Source organism: Ambystoma mexicanum, chromosome 12, assembly GCF_040938575.1.
Source record: "Ambystoma mexicanum isolate Mex_15411 chromosome 12, UKY_AmexF1_1, whole genome shotgun sequence".
NCBI lineage: Eukaryota > Metazoa > Chordata > Amphibia > Caudata > Ambystomatidae > Ambystoma > Ambystoma mexicanum.
The window spans coordinates 1,105,159,552-1,105,178,318 of record NC_090936.1 but is presented as its reverse complement, the minus strand read 5'-3'; positions in this window follow the sequence as shown (position 1 = coordinate 1,105,178,318).

The following is an 18,767-nucleotide window of genomic DNA, read 5'->3' as shown; positions in this document are numbered from 1 at the left end:
GTGTTGTCATGCCAGGCATAGAGTTGTTATCACTACAGCAACCCGGCACAAGTGGGGGTCGTGGGGTGGTAGGCCACGAAAACCCACATGTGCTACAGTCCATCTTGTCTCTGGCTGGCAATGAGTCCAGCCCTGAAGACCACTCCTACGTCCATGTCGAGTTGGATGTGCATCAGGTCCATATGTCAGGGGTGAGTGAATCTGATGTAGGCACTCCTCTGTCTGCGACACCTGCACTGAGGGGTCAGACAGTGTTGGAACCTCCGCCTGTGGTGGATCGGGACTAGGGGTGTCACGGTATTAGTTTTATGACGGTATGATAACCTTCTTGCCAAATGACGGTATATCATGGTTATCGCGGTATAGCAGGTGGAGTTAACCAATCTTAACAAATATTTTCTAAAAGGTCATAAATTGTCAGATTTATCATCACAAACAAAACCAGGAACCCAGGGCCAGCATTGGGCTTTTCAACATACTTTCCACTGAAATGCCACCCCTTGCTTCCACCAAACACAAACACATGTGGAGAGGAGGAGGAGGGGGGAGAGCCCTGCTGCGACTGGCAAAGCAAACTGAATAGCTTTTCTTAAGTGGTCATTTAGGCTTTTAGCTCCTCCACTGTCTACTGGTGAAGATGAACATGTTGCCTTATTTATAACCTGCATGCCCCAGATCAGTGGAGGCTGATGGTAGTATAAGCTTGTGCGCATACTCGCACACGCACGCTCTCTTTACGTTTTAGCCTTTAGTTTACTTGCGGGCCAAAAGGTGTTCAGTAATCACAGACATTACCCTTTGGTATGGCAGCAGAGAATACCCACAGAGATGAGTGAATTTCGCAGTGTGACTTATTATATGTTAGTTCAATGATAGAACCGGGGACATCCCCCATTGTCATATGTTTAGCAAACATTATACATTATAAATATATATAAACCCCAAAGCCGCCAACCCAAAGTAAACCCCTTTCCTTCTTGGCACTGTATTTATTCTTCCTATTGCTAACATATTGATTTTGTGCCAGGCAGGTGTAGTTTATGGAATGGCATTAAAAAATGCTCCAACTGAAATTACTTGGCAGATGGCACATCCAACAATGCAAGACCAAAACTGCACAGCACTTGCTTACTGCAGCTTTCCAAATCAGATTGAAAAGCACACTTAACGGTATACACGGTATACCGGTATAAACAATGTGACGGTTATTATTGTTCAATTGAGTGGTTCACGGTATCTTTAACGGTATACTGTTATACCGTTACATCCCTAATCGGGACACAGGGTCACCTTCCACACCAGTTACTGATGTGCCTGGGACATCACGTCGACGGGGGCATGTAGTCGTGCAGCCGCGGGCGGTGCCAACACAACGAGGACACCCAGTCCTTGGGTCCCGCAGGTGTCAAGCCCAGCAACGTGGTCGACACTTGCAACCGCAGTATACTGAGTGGGAGCAAGACATGACTGCCAATTCTGAACGCCAGGGGGCAGCAATGGAGAACATCACTGTCAGCATTGAGCGTGTGGCCCAATCCGTGCTCCCCCCTGCTAGGCAGGTGCTTCTCCAGCAGCAGGCGGCACGGTCCACGGCCCGTGCGCTCAGGCTGGGCATGGCAGTCTCAGACAGGGCACGCCAGGCTGAAATGTTGTCTCTGCATCAAGCAATTGCTGCTCACGCAGAGGCACACATGGAGGCCCTGAGGGAAGAGTATGCGTCCCTCAGATCCACTCTGGGTGTCCTTCTGATGTCCCAGTGGGAGCGGTCAGAGGAGAGGTTTGCGCAGCTTGAGCGTACCAGCTCCGCTGAGATACATGCTTGCCGAGAGGTGCATCAGTTGTCCAGCCAGGCCTTGCAGGAGGAACTCTGTGTTACACATGCTACCTTGCAAGAGGAAGCACGTGTATCACGGGAGGTTCTGCATGCAGACCTACGTGTGATCGCCACACAAAACCTGGCCCACCCGTCCGGCAGACTTGCTGCCGACGAGGGGCAAGCTGCGGCTAGGTGTGGTCAGGCTCCTGTGTCACGTCCTCCTTTCCACGAAGAGCCAGACTCGTACGACAATGTATCTCCCACATAGGTCGGGCTGTGCAGGTGTTGAGCCCATGGAGGTTTTTTTTTCCTCAACATCATCGCATGTGGGTGTTGAGCAGCACCCTGTACCTCCCCCCTCCTGGGTGCCCCCCCCGGGTCGTATATGGCCATTTTTCATTTTTCTTTTAGTTTAGTTAGTTAAGTTTCTATTTGATAGTTAGTTTAATTAGGTAATGCAGGTTTTTCATAGTTAGTGTAATTAGTTAATATAGTTTAAAATTGCTTGTCTATTGTGCTTTCATGTGACGGTGTGGTGCTTTGTGGCTTTTGAAAGCATCCACTGCCTGTTCCAGCTGGGCCCTTCAAGCTTGTCTTGTGTATGTGTTTGCAGCTTGGGGTCCTGACTCACAAATGCCACTCCTGCTTCCCTTATCCATGGGCTCGCAAGGATGGTTCGGTGTAACAGCCTATTGCACAAGGGCTTTTGACTGTCATATCTGTGACATGTCTGTTGCTGTCCTACTTGTGTTAACATCCCTAGTGGGGATAATAGGGGTGTTATTGACCACTGTTCTTCTTTTGCTAGATGGGGGTTTCATGATTCACGTGTACATTATTTGGTATACATTGTGTAGTATGTTTCTTATCTTTACTGTACATGTGCTTGTTGCAATTCATGCTATAGATAGTGTGTACCACACTTTGCATGTGAAAGACACACTGATGGTGTGATTTCTGATGTAGGTCTATGACATGGTCCAGTCATGAAATGCCTGAAGAGACACACACAGGTGATTTTAAAGCATTAATCATGTGTTTCATGCCCTTTCTGCAGGGGGATGAGCCTCCAGACCACCTTTGCCAGCAGACATGGCCCATTGGACGTCTGGAAGCTGGACACGTTTGGTGGTGCCGACATGCGCATGTGTGCGCAAGCAGAGGCACAGGGATTGCGCTCATACATCCAAAAAAAGCTGACATGTTTCAAGGGACTCCAGGCAAGGTGAGCAGCACAGGGGGGCCACACCGCAGCCAACCTTCCACCAGGCCAGTTGCACATGCATGCTTAGTAGCAGCACTGACGGTGAGCTTGGACAAATGTTGTTGTTGAAGCGCACAATACAGTTGAGATGCGTTGGTGGACTAATGGCTAGTTGATGGGAAAGTTGTCTGGGGCACCTGAAGGGGCAGAGGCACATACCCTCCGGTCGACCATGGTCCATTGATGCAGTTGTATTAGCCATGTAGCGTTCCAAGACATGGAAAGAAGCAGCTCACAGGGACAGACAGCGAGGGACAGACTTGTGTGCAGTGCAATTCTTTTCCATGTAGATTTTGACACATGCACTACCTACTTTATTTCGGTTATGGTGGAACACGACTTGTTCTGAAGTCGTACCTTGCTATATGCGTCTGGCTGCTTACCCAGGGAACATTGCATGTTGTGTGAATCGTGACACATTGGTCTTCCTTTTGCCACGCACCCACCGGTGCCTGACTTACTGCATTGAGTGTGTATGAACTATCACAGGGGGAATGTTACATATGGGTAGGAAGCACCACACCAGATTGTTTGTTTGTAGGTTAGTCTGTTACTTTGGGGCATATATGGTGGTGTGTTTGTGTGTTATGGGCATGCACAGATTAGTAACTGTGGCTCTCTTTGCAGCATTGAACTGCTCCTGTTACCGGACCAAAGAGTGTGCAGGCAGGAGGCCAGCACTCACCCCAGAGATAAGTTTCTCTTTGACTTCCATTAGAGTAATTTGGTACTATGTGCATGATAAACAAGTTTGGTCTAATTGTGTATGTGTTAATGTGAGTAGTACAGTTTTGTGCATTCCCTACTTTCCCGTGTCAATCCTACTCCACTCTCCTGCCCCTCATTCCGGTTATCCAGTATACCAATGCCTGTCCCGACTGCATATCCCTGACCCTGCTTCCCCACCAGGGTCTCAGAGGCCTGTGTGAGTTTGACCTTGCAGGCACCCAGACCACGGCGGGGGTGGTTGGTTCGTGCCACTCCTGCGCCTGTACACGTGAGCTGTGACAGTACACATCAGTTCGTGGTGCATCATTCTATGTTATGTACCACACACGGTACATATCCTGTAGTGACATTGTTTTACTGTGCTACCTTGGTTGTTACATCATTGTGGTAGTACTTGGGCTTTGTGACGTACTGCTACTTCAAGTCATCTACTGGAGGCTCTTCTGGTTTGTTTTGCTGCCTGCAGGCTTTTTGCTTGGCTTCTGTGTTGGCCTGCTTTGAGTTCTCTTTGATTTGGTGTTTTTGCAAGTCAAGGTGGCCTCTGAGGGTGCTGGACACTTTTTACACCCAAGGTGGAAGATGGTGACAAAGGGGAAGGGTGATCCTGTGGCCAGGTGAACTTCAAGGATGAAGGCTACCTAACCCAGGCGCAGTTGTTCAGTGGGTCATGGTGATTTGTGAGGGAGGGGGGTATTTTGTTGTTGACAGTTGCCTTGCCCTACAGTGTGATGGGCACCCTGACATTGTAATTGTGGTATCCTATGTACATGATGTATTCTGCTGATCAATGCCTGTTCATGTGTTGTGTTTACCTTTCAGGTTTGAGGGTATAGTTGTAGTTTGACATGCTGGGGTGTACACATGGTCAATATTCACATGTGATGTGTAGAGGACACTGATGGTCACTTGATTGCACATGCATGTATTCAGTGCATGTCCCTACTGACACACACACTCGCACTATGATCCATAACATGTACAACCACCCTTCCATGTCCACATGTACACTCAGTCTGCCTTCTGGGGCCCACTGTGTCCCTGCAGCACATGATCTATGACCATTTGTGGATCCTGTACGTGCGTAATTCGCTTTTTGATGTAGTTTGTCATTTTGATGTGATGCTCAGGGTGTGCGTCACACACAATGGCTGGTCACTATGCTGTGTGATGAGCAGTGTGTTGCAGGAGATGGACACAGCACACAGAATCTGCAGTGTTGATTTTGCAATGCACAATGTGCATGTAAACAGGCATTCATTGTTATGTTACAACTACAACTGTTGGAATGCATTTGGATATGACTTATTTTGGGTGGGAGGTTGTTGCTTAGTCATTTCATCTGATTCCATGTCAGGCATCATTGTCTGATGCCACTTTACATTTTTCACATGTCAATGAGTACCTTATTGGTACATGTTGGTGTTTTGCTATTGCTTGCCATGTCATGTTGTGGTTTGGGAGGGTTTGGGTGACATACCAGTGATGGTCATGGCCTGTTTTGCAGGTCTGTGTGATTCACACCTTGCATGTGTGCCTTTTGGTCACACAGGATTGCTTATGTTTAAGTAGCTAGGGATGCACACAATGTGGCACTTCCATGGCAACATTCTCAGGGTGGTAAGGTTGTGACAGTTGACTGTCTCTTCATCGATTGTCACCTGGTATGTGCCAGGCCTGTGTGCACTCCGCAGAGGTGGGAGTTTAGGTGAAAAATGTGGCCACAAGCTGGGTCCGAGCTGCAATAATGTTTGTGATTATTGGGGTTTGTGTATTTGTGTGTGTGTGACATGCATGCATATGCACAGGCATTTGTACTCACCTAGGAGCCATGTGTCACCATGCTGCCCAGCTTCCAGGGCCCGAATCAGGGCGGACATTCTGTATATGAAACTGTCATGGGTGGAGCCAGGGTAGTTTGCATAGACAGAGGTGATGATTCCCTTTGCATCGCATACCACCTGCACATTGATGGAATGCCAGTGCTTGCGGTATTCGGTAGATGTGCTCAGTGGCCCTAGGTGGACGTAGGGCCACATGGGTGCAATCTATGGCACCAAGCACTTTGGGGAAATGTGCCACCCTGTAAAAGTCCTGGACAGCGGCCTGCCTTTCGGCGGGTGTTCTGGGCATGTATATGTGCCTGCGGACTGAGGGGCTCGCTGTCATGATTGCCAAGACCTGGTGTAGGCAGCGTGACTGCGTGGCCTGGGAGACCCCCCCACTATGGCAGTGGTCTGCTGAAATGACCCAGTGGCCAAAAAATGCAGGACATTGAGCACCTTCTCCAAGGGGCTCAATGCTTGGGAGCAGAGGCTGGGGGGTGTAAGGTCATCTTCCCACTCCCTGACCAGGTCTAGGATGATACGAGGTGGAAACCTATACCTGCCGTAGACCTGGTCGTCAGGCATCCCAAAAAGGCTTGTCTGGGCTGAAAAAATGCGGGCCCTGGCTATTCTCCTCCTCCTGCGGTGTCCCACAATCAGTGCTGCGACAAATGGGGCATTCATCGTAGCTGTATATACGTGTTTGTTGTTTGCGTGCACTTTTATACTGTGCGCGGGGAGGCTTCCGCCTGCCTTTGTGTGGCGGACGCGTTGACGCCTACGCGCGTCTTTTGCCGTGTGCGGGTTTCCCGTATTCAAATCCATGAATACGGGTTGTTCGCGTGCGTGTGGGCGTTCCGTGTAGTTCCCTGCAGTACTTCCCCAGTAACGCCTTCTTTTTCACGCGTTGTTCCCCATTCCGTGTGTTACGCCCCATGTCCCGCCCCCTTTTTGGTGTGTGCGCGGATGTAGTGCGCTTTCCCTGTGCGCGTCGCACACGGCGTTCGGGATGTTGCAATGAAGTGTGCGCCCGTGTGCGCCACGCACGGGTTTGGTGCACATTTTGGGTAAAACACGTGCAGGGACTTCCATGAATCGCACGCGGCGCGCGCGCTTCATTTTTCATGCAGGCGCCTGCTTGCGCCAGCTTGCGCCACTTTTTTCGGCGCACGTTTGTTCCATGAATTGGCCCCATAATGTGGTCAAAAAATGCTTAAAATGTTTATAAATTTCTACGGGAGCCGCTTTGAACAGATGCAGGCACACAAAAGCAATGATTTAATCAAAAGAAAACATTTGAAATCGCTAGAGCGTTTGGCTAGGTGGCCAAGTCGGGACACAGTAAGTTCTGAGACTGATTCATGACTTCAGTAACAGATCCCCATCACTTTCCCGGCGGCACCAGACCAAAGACTCAAAGTGTGATTTATGGATCAGGGTTACACAAATAAAGGTGAATATGAAAATGGCGCTTTAGCAACTGGACAGAATAAGATAGCACTACAGATTTTGACACGGTTTCAGTTTATGAAAATAGAGATAGTTCAGAGATTAGAGTAGAACAAGATAAGCAAGGTACACAATAGTTCTCTAGCGTCCTATTAATACTCACAATCCACAGGGATTTAAGATTTTTGGACAGTCATGGTTCGGGTCAATGGATTGGGTCTATCAAGGAAAGACAGCACATCAGGTGCGGGACTGGATCAGCTAGGCCGGTCACCGGATCTGCCCTTCTTGTTTCTGGGTAGTTCAAATCAGCGGGATAGCGAGTTCATCAGGCAAGTCTTAGGTAGCAAGCCAGATAATTTCAGGATGCTAGTTCAGAATGATTTCCCACACCACAGCGCTCCACTGGGTTGTGAGAATAAGTTTGAGGATTAAGGCTTTACTGAAAATGGTTCAGCTACTGCTTGGCAAGATTCTTGACATCTGGATCTGGAAGGATGTTTAAAGGCTGGATGTAGAATGCAGGAACAAAGTGCTTGGCTAGAATCAGGTGAGTTGGTCAGTGAGTGAGTAAGTCAGTAAGTCAATCAGCTGTCTCCATTCATCCTTTCAAATGACATCACAAAATGGGTATATGGCTGGCCTAACTAAGCCTGCCCCTGTGAACTAGGATTTGATCAGGACCTCATCTCCGCCTTGCACCTGAGTAATTGGATCAAGGATGGATGATGTCACATTTATGGTTTGGCTTTTACAGTCCTTAGAAACCTCCCCTAGCCACTGATATTAAAATCGAATTTTGTCCTAAATACATATTTATACATTGGTAGCCTCTACAAAAATCGCACCCAAAGATTCCATATTGTATGTGGTAGCCATTCCTCAAAATCCCACAGCTGTGGGATCTTGTTTCACCTTTCTGCAGAATTTTGTCCAATTCGCCATGAACACATTTTCCAAACTTTCTGCAAATTTCCAAAAATGTGTGTGTTTACCATAGGGATGTGTGTGTAAAGTTTAACAACTCTAGCATTAATACAGTTCACATAAAACCACATATATTGCCATTCCTGTCCAGAACATTTTACACAGTTCCACCGCCTCTTGAAACATACAGTCAAAAATTAGACTAACAAATCTGTCCTTTTTATATTTTTCACCACTTTGGATAACAAGTTATCAGTCTCTAAAAAATACTCATTATTTCTTCTTAGCAGCAAATAGTCCGCCCTTTGTCTCTCCCTGGAGCTCAAGGAGTAGGCCCCTCCTTTGGGAAATTCCTTCAAGGAGCAGTTTACGACCCCTTCACACGTCCATTTCCTGGGCTGGAGGATCTGCCATTGTTCATTCCCTGGCTGCAGACAAAAGTCTGGCCTAACTCACAATTATCATCTATCAGTGAGTTTCTGCTGAGAGGATTTCCTTCCCCTTGGGAGAAACCTGTTTTTCCACTTCTTGCAGGCCCAGCCAGGCTAATGTATTCTTAATTTCTTAAATTCCAGCAGAGACCAAACTTGTTGCATCAAATGACATAAATAACTTACTTTCTTATCTTTAAACTTGTGGGATCAAAAACACAACTGAGATCTGTATTCCTTTTAGCAACAATCCTGTTATGTTTGATAATCCGGCAGACTTTTAGTTTAGATACTTTGAAGTTTCATCAGGAGAGCTCATCTGACAGAAGCTGCCATCCCCAGTGTGCTGCACACAGATTTTGACATGGGCTGTCATCCACAGGCAATCCAGTTTTTCTGAGAAAAAGTGTTGCTCTTTACATTATAGGACCTTGTACATTCACCATGCTTCATGAATACTGAATTTTAGTGCCAAGCAAGATTTTGAATGTTGAGAAGTGTTGAGTACAGGCATTTTGGAGTTTTTAGCACAAAGTAAATGCCATTTACTGGCACATTTTTGAGTTTCATTTGCAAAGCGCTGCTTCTCCCTCTGCACTCTATGTTTGCTTGTCATGGAGCCCACTGGCACATTTTCTTCAGGGAGTGCTCTATTCCCCCACACATGCATCATGGGTGGTAGGTTGTGCAGCCATCTTTTTGAGTGTTGAGGAACACGGTTTTGGAGGTTTTTGGCACGCACAAGAGTTTTGCCACCATTGTTGCTGTTTCTTGCACCATAACTTAGCAGAGTGATGCCGCATAGTATAGCAGAGTGGGTCAATACGTCCCACACCAAAACACATACAACATTAAAATAGATGAAGTACATCAATGATTACAATACTATAATTGCCCTCTTGTGGATTGGTGACATAAACATTGAATACATTGCAGATATTTCAAATGCTGTTGCAAGAACTGTTACAGCTTATCTCACAAAACCCTTTCACAAACATTGTACAGCTTTGGTATCAAAATGCTGTCACATAGAGAATGTGGGTGCTGTGAAGCTGTAGATCGTTTAACGGTTACCACCTTATATGGGAAATCTGAGACCAATCTCTGGCTCAACTTTGGTCAAGCTTCATCATGAAAAAGAGTACTTAAATCCTAATAAGAAATCAAATCAATTGCAACAGAAGATCCCAAGAGGCAAAACAAATAATCAGATTGAAACGTATTATCTTAACAGAAGTAATGCTTTTGAAAATATGTGCCTTCATGATTTAGCCTTAAACTATACCAACGAAAATAATGTTATGCCAAATAAGACAACTGGCAAATACTCAGTATTAAATTGTGAAGGAAATCTACTCACACTTTAAAAACCCAGTTTAACTAACCATGTACAATTTTCATTTAAATCTAGAGACATGGCCTACCGCAATTCAAACGCTAGAGAAACAAGGACACATTGTTAGGTGACAAATTGTTAGGTGACCATGACACATTTGAAGCTGCATTTTAAGTTATTGAAAGCAGTGTAACAAATGACAATTTTAAACAGTACAAATAAATGTTAGACAATTAACGCCAACAAGAAGAAGAAATAGAAACAATACTACAGAAATACACGCCTGAAGGGAGTCAATCATCTCTTACTGGAAGCCAAGAATCTCTTGGAGAGCCACTTATTCAGAATGAAGCAGAAATAGTAATAACTGTGGTAGAAATCACCAGGTATCAATCCATACAATCTAAAGAAGATTTGTCATTTCTCAAATCTCTGTTAAATGAAAAAAAAAACATAATTTGCCTAAAAGCCATTGAAGAAATTGAATATCGACTAAAGTATGACTATACTACTTGTAAAAATTACAAACCTCTGCTATTGTTTATAAGTGGTGAATCTGGTTCTGGCAAAACCTTCTTAATTAGAACAATCATAAAATGTTTAGAAGACGAAACAAATAACATTTCTGCTATAGTAGCAACCCCCACAGGTCTAGCTGCTTACAACACAGGAGGTTCACCTAGAAGATGATGATGAAGATGAAGTAAGCATGGTTCCCAACCTAATACTTGCTTCAATTAATCTAAGAAATTCCTGGAAGTCCTAACAACTGGATACAAAGAACTGTTTGGAGGAAAACATGTTATTCTTTTTGGAGACCTCCTAGAGTTAACACCAGTGAAAGGGCAACCCATATTTAAAACATTAGGCTACAAAAATCCCATAATACACTTGGTATGTAGGTAATGTAAATCTGTGGCATCACTGTCACTACAGAGAAGTTGCACAAAACATGTGTCAGTCTATAGATCTAACATATGTTCACATTTTAAAAGGCATTGGAACAGGGGCAAATAAATTGAAGGAAATTAATTTAGCACTGATTGTACTTCTTAGATAATTGGGAATGGAGCAAACAGATTTAGCCCCAAATTATATTATCTAAACATGTTTTCAAAAGGGAAAAGGGAAACAGACTGTTTTATTTGCTATTGTCACCGGAATCAGTGATCTCTTTGTCAGATGAATCAGACTCTGAAGTTACCCCCTCCCCTAACTCCTCACCTTCTTCTTCTTTCCAGGTACCCTTCTTTTCTCTTCTCAGTGAAGGTTCCTTTTTTTTATGGAGGTAGGGACGACTCCGAAAGGAAGCCACCGTGTCTCCAATAAGGAAGACAAGGGGGCTCCTCTCCCGGAATCACCCAGGAGGGGAAAAAGCCTACGAGGCACAAAAAAACCCTGAATTCTACAGTGTTCGTTGGTTGTGGTACCGCTGGGAATCTCTGGAAGGGTGTGTAGAACAGGAGATCTGGGGTTACTCCGTGGAATGGTACCCGGGAAGGGCAATAGTCCAAGGCCAGCCAAGAACAAACAAAGGCGCCTGATATCAACCAATCTTCCCAAACGGTAAGCGAAGGCAGTCCAAAAAGGCAGGCAGGAATCCAGTACACGGTAAGCAAATAGGCAGGTATCCAAGACGACAAGAAGAGGCAGTCCAGAGAACAGGCAAGGATCCGGTACACTGTAGGGCAAGGGCAGAGGTATCCAGAAAACAGGAGAGTCTGGCGGGAGAAAAACCCCGAAAGGAAGAATATGAGAAAACAAGGAAACCAGAAGGGGGAGAAAGGAAAGCGTAGAACGGAGAAGGGAGGAAGGGAGGTAAAAGGCGGGAAGGAGAAGGAGAAGGCGGGTACGAGAAAATATACGGGAAAGGAGAAAAAGAAAAGACCGGTGCAGTGGGGAACCAGACGAGAGGAGAGGAGCCAGGAAAAGGCGCGAGGTTCCACACAGGGGAAAGAGCTGAAGGCACGAACAAAAGGGAGGCGAACGGGAACAGCAAGCAATGCGCTGAAGGTCCGAAACCCGGAAGCGTTGCGACGCATCCCCGACCCGGAAAGAGCTGGTAAAGACTCTGAGCCGGGGAGCGTCACAACCAATGGAATCAGGGCAGAAGAGAGAAACACAGGAAAAGGGGGCGTGGCTAAGCGGAGGCTGAACGGAACGAAACTAGCATCCGCGTCGCCATCGGCTCCACAAACGCCAGGTACTACATGGTATGACAGTATGCCCCCTCCGATAGGCCCCACCCCCCGGCTTCCCCGGGTGAAAAAAGTGGTACTTGCGAAGCAAGGAAGGTGCATTAATGTGAGTGATGGGTTAACAGGAATTTTCCGAGGAGGGATAGCCTTTCCACTTGACCAAATACTCTAGTCTACCCCTACGATATCTTGAGTCACAGAGTTGGGCAACTTCAAACTCCGTCTGTGAGGAACCCCGAGGGATCGGGTTTTGATTTGCCTGACGTGCCCAGGGGTCAGCCTGGAAAGACTTGAGTTGGGAGGCATGGAATACAGGGTGAACCCTCTTTAGCTTTGTGGGTAAACGCAAACGAAAGGCCACTGGGTTGATCTTTTGTATTATCTCATATGGCCCTAGGAACTTGGGAGACAGCTTGGAGGGATGGACCCAACGAGGGAGGTATCTAGTGGAAAGCATGACTCTGGTTCCTACCTCCCACCCCGGAACTGGCCGACGATGTTTATTGGCTTGAACGCAATAGCGCGCTTGAGCCGATCGAAGGCCCTCCTGTGCCTTCTTGTGAGTTTCCTTGAGAAGAGAGAGGGATGAATCGACAGCTGGCAAATCAGAAGAAAGACCAGAGACAGGGATAATAGAACGAGGATGGTATCCATAGGTGCAAAAAAAAGGACTACACCCAATAGCAGAATGTACAGAATTATTATAGGAGAATTCTGCGAGTGGGAGTAATGTGTACCAGTTATCCTGTTGGGAATTGATAAAGCACCGTAGGTACTGTTCTAGAGTCCCGTTCAAACGTTCAGTTTGTCTGTTGGATTGCGGGTGAAATCCTGAAGTGAGAGCTCTTTCAATCCCCAGTCTGACACATAATGCCTTCCAGAACCGGGAGGTGCACTGGCTACCGCGGTCTGATATTATCTTGTTTGGCATACCATGCAACCGAAAGATGTCCTGGAGAAATACACCCGCCATCTTGTCCGCTGTGGGAACCCCTGGTAATGGGGAAAAGTGAGCCAGCTTGGTGAACGAGTCCACCACTACCATGATACATGTGCAACCTTGAGATGGGGGTAAGTCCACAATAAAGTCAGTAGAGATGGTGCTCCAAGGACTCTTGGGCACTTCACCTGGTTCGAGGAGACCGATTGGTCGTTGGCGTGAAGACTTGCTCCGAAGACAAACGATGCAGGACTGAACATAACGATCCACATCCTCTCTCATCTTTGGCCAGTAAAAGTGTCGTTGAAGATACTCGAGAGTGTTGGTTCCGCCTCGATGTCCCGCTAGGTTGGAGTCATGGCACCAGTTCAGTGCAATCTTGCGGAAAGATTGTGTGGGTAGGTACAGTCTTCCCTTGACTAGATAAAGACCGTCTCTGACTTCATAAGACAAGTCTTTGGGGTGTTTTTCCAACTCGAAGCGACCTCCAGAGTCCTCCTGTACTTGTCTGAGAAATGTTGAAACCACTCCGATAGTTCTTGTTTTGGGGAACATGAATTCGGAAGATGTCTCTGTCTCTGGCAGATAGTCGCTTCGGTGGGAAAGTGAGTCTGCTACCAGGTTCAGTTTGCCTGGGATGTAAGTGACATGAAAATCAAATTGTGCGAAGAAGTGGGCCCATCGTGCCTGTCGGGTGTTGTAGCACTCGAATTGTCCTAGGACTTGTAAGTTTTTATGGTCCGTCCGTATGGTGAATGGAAACTCACCTCCCTGGAGGAGGTGACGCCATTCCAAACAAGCCGCTTTCATAGCTAATAACTCCCTTTCTATGACCGAGTAATTCCTTTGACTAGGGGTTAAGGTCTTGGAGAAGTAAGCCACCGGATGTTCAACATTCCGTATTTCTTGAAGCAGAACAGCTCCTATAGCTGCTGAGGAAGCGTCTGTCTCCAGAATGAAGGGCCGGTGTTGGTTAGGTTGTTGTAGGATGGGGGCTGAGCAGAAAGCTATCTTGAGGATCTTGAAACTGTCTTCGGCCTCAATTGACCATTTGAATGATGTTGTCGTCTTCTTTAGGAGAGAAGTGATAGGCAGAATTTTTTGAGAAAAGTTGGGGATAAACCTCCTATAGAAGTTCGCCAGACTCAAAAACCGTTGGACCTCTTTGACTGAAGTCGGAGAAGGCCAGTCCAGGATGGAAGACACCTTGTAAGGATCCATGGCGATTCCGTGGTCCGAAAGTATGAACCCGAGATAAGGGATGGAGGAGGCTGCGAACACGCACTTGGCAAGCTTGACAGACAAATGGTTGGTTTGAAGCCTGCGAAAAACTTTTTTGACGTGTTTTTTATGGTGTTCAGGAGTTTTGGAGAAGATAAGAATGTCGTCTAGGTACACCAACGTGGTTTGGCACAGTAGATCAGAAAATAGCCGGTCCATGAATCGTTGAAATATCGATGGAGCGTTAACTAACCCAAAAGGCATTACTCTATACTCAAAAAGGCCAAATGGAGTCCGGAATGCCGTTTTCCTTTCGTCCCCGTCTTGAACCCAGAGGAGGTGGTAAGCGTTTCTTAGGTCAAGTTTAGTGAAGATCTTGGCTCCGTGAACTGCTTGTAAGATTTCGGTGATCAAAGGTGATTTATAGTGACTTTGATGAGGCCGCGATAATCAATACACGGCCTCAGTTCCTTAGATCCCTTCTTGGATATGAAGAACAGTGAAGCTCTGGCGGGTGATTTCGATGGTCTTATGAGTCCGTTTTCCATATTGCGATCCAGATATTCGCAGAGGTATTGTTTTTCTTCCAGTGTAAGGGAAAACATCCTCCCAAAAGGCACCAATGCTCCTGGGTTTATATCTATGCAGCAATCTTCAGGCCGATGTGGTGGGAGTTCAATGGGTGTCTTTTCCGTTACTACCTCGTTGAATTCCTCAAGGTAGTGTGGTAGACAGTGTACTGTTCGGATTTCACAGCTATTGGAGGTCTTTACCATCTCGAACTTGGGTTCGGGTAAGCATTCTGTCTTGCAATACGAAGATTGAAAATCCAACATATTACTAGACCAGTCGATTCTGGGATTGTGTCTGCGTAACCAGCAGATACCCAAAATAATGGGGAAGTGGGCCGCTCTGATGATGTCAAACGCGATACTTTCAACGTGTTGTTGGATAGACAAAGTGAGGGCTATGGTGGTGTGCGTAATCATGCCCGAACTCAGGGGCTTGCCATCCACCCCTTCGACTTTCTGATTTTCTTGTTTAGCGATTCTCTTAATTCCTTGTCTGTCTGCCCAGTGGATGTCCATGAAATTTCCTGCAGCCCCACAATCAAGTAGGGCTAAAGTGGTGACTTCCTTAGAGTCGATTCTGAGTGTGACTGTGAGCACCATCAACCGGGAATCCTCAGAGACCTCTGTTGAGGATACCGAGAGAGGAGCATAGGGACTGTGAACGGCCCCTCGGTTATGTGTCCCAACATTTACCGAGGGCGCACATTTCCCGGCTTTCTGAGTGGTACATCCGGACAATTTCTGAGTAAGTGGGAGGCAGACCCACAGTACATACACAGGGAGTTCTCCCTTCGCCGTTTTCGCTCCTCTGGGGTAAGTGGTGCTCGAGCCGTTCCGATCTGCATGGGTTCTTCTTTCGCGAACCGTTGGAAGGGTACCGATGAGGATGAAGGATCCCAGAGGGGGGGTGCGCTTGACTTAATTCTTTTCTTCTCTTGACGTCTTTCCGACATCCTGAAATCGATTTGCAGGGTAGCGGTTAGAAGCTCTGCAAAAGACCCTGGCCTTTCTATCCGTGCTAGTTCGTCCTTGAGGTCTTCCCTTAAACCCCGCCGGAATATGGCATACTGGGCCTGCTCTTGCCAACCTGCTTCAGCGGCCACTTGTTTAAAGGTGGTGATGTAGGTTAGGAGGTCTGAGCTACCCTGTCTAATATCAAGCAGGTCTTCTGAGGCTAGGAAGGTGCTTTCAGTTCGTAGAAAGGTTTGTTGTAGCAGATTTTTAAAGGCATTGAAATCTTGCATTACGGGGTCCGGTAGGTTAACAAGTGGGGTAGCCCAGGCTAGGGCGTTCCCGGTCATATGTGTAATCATAAATCCTACCTTTGCGTGGTCAGAGGCAAAGGTCTGTGTGCGAAAAGTGAAATGTAAATTGCACGCATCCAGAAACTCCTTGACCTTTTTTGGGGAGCCGTCAAACTTTCCTGACACAAGGGGAAGCGGAGGTAAGTCAGGGGAGAGTCTTTCTCGGTCCGTCAGCCGCTGTTGTAGGGTGGCATTAGCGGCCTTTAGCTTCTGCATTTCCAGATTTAAGCTTTGTACAGCAGCTACTAGCTCTTGTACCTGCTGCGGGGTGGCCATCACTTTCTTTGGGCGTCGCAAACTGTCACCGGAATCAGTGATCTCTTTGTCAGATGAATCAGACTCTGAAGTTACCCCCTCCCCTAACTCCTCACCTTCTTCTTCTTTCCAGGTACCCTTCTTTTCTCTTCTCCGTGAAGGTTCCTTTTTTTTATGGAGGTAGGGACGACTCCGAAAGGAAGCCACCGTGTCTCCAATAAGGAAGACCAGGGGGCTCCTCTCCCGGAATCGCCCAGGAGGGGAAAAAGCCTACGAGGCACAAAAAACCCCTGAATTCTACAGTGTTCGTTGGTTGTGGTACCGCTGGGAATCTCTGGAAGGGTGTGTAGAACAGGAGATATGGGGTTACTCCGTGGAATGGTACCCGGGAAGGGCAATAGTCCAAGGCCAGCCAAGAACAAACAAAGGCGCCTGATATCAACCAATCTTCCCAAACGGTAAGCGAAGGCAGTCCAAAAAGGCAGGCAGGAATCCGGTACACGGTAAGCAAATAGGCAGGTATCCAAGACGGCAAGAAGAGGCAGTCCAGAGAACAGGCAAGGATCCGGTACACTGTAGGGCAAGGGCAGAGGTATCCAGAAAACAGGAGAGTCTGGCGGGAGAAAAACCCCGAAAGGAAGAATATGAGAAAACAAGGAAACCAGAAGGGGAGAAAGGAAAGCATAGAACGGAGAAGGGAGGAAGGGAGGTAAAAGGCAGGAAGGAGAAGGAGAAGGCGGGTACGAGAAAAGATACGGGAAAGGAGAAAAAGAAAAGACCGGTGCAGTGGGGAACCAGACGAGAGGAGAGGCGCCAGGAAAAGGCGCGAGGTTCCACACAGGGGAAAGAGCTGAAGGCACGAACAAAAGGGAGGCGAACGGGAACAGCAGGCAAGGCGCTGAAGGTCCGAAACCCGGAAGCGTTGCGACGCATCCCCGACCCGGAAAGAGCTGGTAAAGACTCTGAGCCGGGTAGCGTCACAACCAATGGAATCAGGGCAGAAGAGAGAAACACAGGAAAAGGGGGCGTGGCTAAGCGGAGGCTGAACGGAACGAAACTAGCGTCCGCGTCGCCATTGGCTCCACAAACGCCAGGTACTACATGGTATGACAGCTATGTCTGATTAGTAGCATGAAAAGAAAAGTGGCAAAATATGTATTTTTATGTAATGCAGCTAACAAAGTACAAAACACAGTAGGATTTATTTTTACCCCAGTGCAAATGTATTTAGATAATACCAATTGTGGTAAAAACTGTTTTCTCCATTCTATATTGTGAAAGCATTTGCTCACTTTTTAGAACTTGTACAAATGTGAAATTATCTGGCCCCTGGTGTGCTTACTGAAGATTCAAAGTCCTCCTTGAAAAGTAGACTAATACATGAGTTGTATGGACAAAATACTGCTGCCCTGTAGGGATAATTAGTGCACAACTGTCAACCAGGCACTCATTTCAGTGGAGCCACTGATCAATAGGGACAGTGAGCATCAGTGTAAAAGTGATGCCATTGTTGCAGCTTATGTATGACTTAGTGCTGATGTGAGGCATTGATTAGAACCATTCAAACTAAAGAAGGCATGTTTTTGGATGGAGCTCAGAACAGTGTAGTGTAGGCTGCTAACAATTAATATGACTAAACACTAACTCACTAATGACTAACCTTAACAAAAGTAATACTAGTGGCTATTAGTAATTGGATTGGTGATCTGATTAGGCCATAGCACAGCTGTAAGCTGGGGGTGCAGGTACTTTCACACTGCTATGTGGCTTAGAAAATAAACATGAAAATGTTAAACTGATTTGTATTGTGCTTGGGGGAAGTGGAGCTCAAAGCGCAATGAGAGAGCAGAATGTATTTTTGCAAAAACAGCACCTTTGTTTAAACAAGAATGCAGAAAAGATGTCAGAATGCAATATATTGCAAATTCATCCAGCCTTGAGAGGAGAGGAGCGCTGTACACATATCATTTAGAAGAACCGGGAAAGGGGTTTTCAGAAAGTTCCTGGGGGATTGGCTAGAAAGGGGAGGTGATGATTTACTGATGACATGGGAGTAGCATCGGACAATAGGTGTTGAAAGAAGTAAAGAATCCATACGGGATATAGGAGGAAGCAGAGGTGAATGGAAGAAGGCTTAAAAGCCAGAGAAGGAGGAGTGTCAGAGGTTGGTCAGAGAAAGATTGAATGGAAGAAGAAGGAAGAAAAGAAAAAAAGGAAAATGTAATGAGATCGGGTGCTGGCTGGCTGTGAGCTTCAAAACTGCAGGCTGAAAGGTGAGCAGGGCCAATTGTAAAGCATGGAGACTCTGTAAGAGCATAGCTGGATGCAATCTCAGATGCAGCTGATTGAGAGTGGCCGTGAAATGAAAATTGGTCTGGCCATGCAGATAAAGTGGCACTGAACTCTTGGTAAGCATAAGTGTAAATAGCGATAACATTATCCTAATTATTGAAGTGGTGAATTAGGTACAAAGGAGGAAACCTATTTTATCTTCATGCATCA